Genomic DNA, 1,052 nt, shown 5'->3' with positions numbered 1-1,052 from the left:
TCCTGAGCTGCCTCCTATCTGTAGTAGGAGATGCAACAACAGATAATACAGATCTACAGTTTAATGAATATGCTTCCCATGTTGTGAACCTAGAGAAGGACAACCACTTGATTCTACCATCATGAGGAAAGTTGATAATTCATGAAATTATATTTACTCTTATGTATGAATGAAGTTGACTGTCGTGAAAAAGGACAATGAGAAATCTCTGTGAAGAAACTCTTTTAGACTCAATGAGATGCTGATAAAGTCAAAGTATTCTCATTTTTGGAGGACCAAATCAATCATTGAAACCAAATGGTTGGCTCTGAAAGAAATTGTATTTACATTCATCTTTACAGATGAAGTACAGGGAGTTAATCATGTCTGAACATGAAGACTCTTTTTCGCCTGGACCTACGTCTTTGACAACGATTGTCTACATATCCACCTGATGTGAAGAATTCCCAGTGATCTCAACGAAAAGCACATCCTTCAAGCCGGAGTTGAACCAGCGACCTAAGGATAACTGCTACTGTGAACCTACAGTCCTCCGCTCTACCAGCTGAGCTATCGAAGGAGCAGCTCATTGCTCAATTGTTCAGTTTTTCTGTGAAACAGAAGATTAACGAAGCTATACTTTTCAAACAGCCAAAATTATGGGGAGTGGATCAAGTTTTTTGTTCTATTTCTTTGTTTGACACATCACGTCCCCTAGACAATGTTTTCTACACCCCAACTTTGAGGTCAGCCAATTAATGTAGTTCCAAGGGTGGAGGATCTTTTCGTTTTGGTTTAGCAAATCAATCATTGAAACCAAATGGATAGCTCTGAAAAGAATTGTGTTTACATTCATCTTTACATTTAGATCACAGGGAGTTGTTCACATCAGAACGTGGAGACTCTTTATCGGTTGAACCAATCTATGGTTGAAACCTACATCTCTGACTACGACTTTCTACATATCCATGTGTTCTGAAGAGTTCCAAATGACCCAAACGAAAATCACATCCTTCGAGCCGGAGTTGAACCAGCGACCTAAGGATAACTGCTACTGTGAACCTACAGTCCTC

The 1,052-nt window shown here is 39.4% G+C and overlaps 1 non-coding gene across 1 annotated transcript; it reads right to left on the bottom strand.

Moving 5' to 3' along the window:
- Window positions 1-470: 470 nt before the first annotated feature.
- trnay-gua (transfer RNA tyrosine (anticodon GUA)) lies at window positions 471-559 on the bottom strand. Its single transcript is given in 2 exon segments — window positions 471-506; window positions 523-559. It is a non-coding gene; the product is annotated as a tRNA-Tyr (tRNA).
- Window positions 560-1,052: the final 493 nt, after the last annotated feature.

The sequence above is a fragment of the Seriola lalandi genome, unplaced genomic scaffold (assembly GCF_002814215.2).
Source record: "Seriola lalandi dorsalis isolate HSWRI2012SDOR001 ecotype SW California unplaced genomic scaffold, Sedor1 jcf7180001972304, whole genome shotgun sequence".
NCBI classification, from domain to species: Eukaryota; Metazoa; Chordata; class Actinopteri; order Carangiformes; family Carangidae; genus Seriola; species Seriola lalandi.
This window is presented reverse-complemented; position numbering and strand designations above follow the sequence as displayed.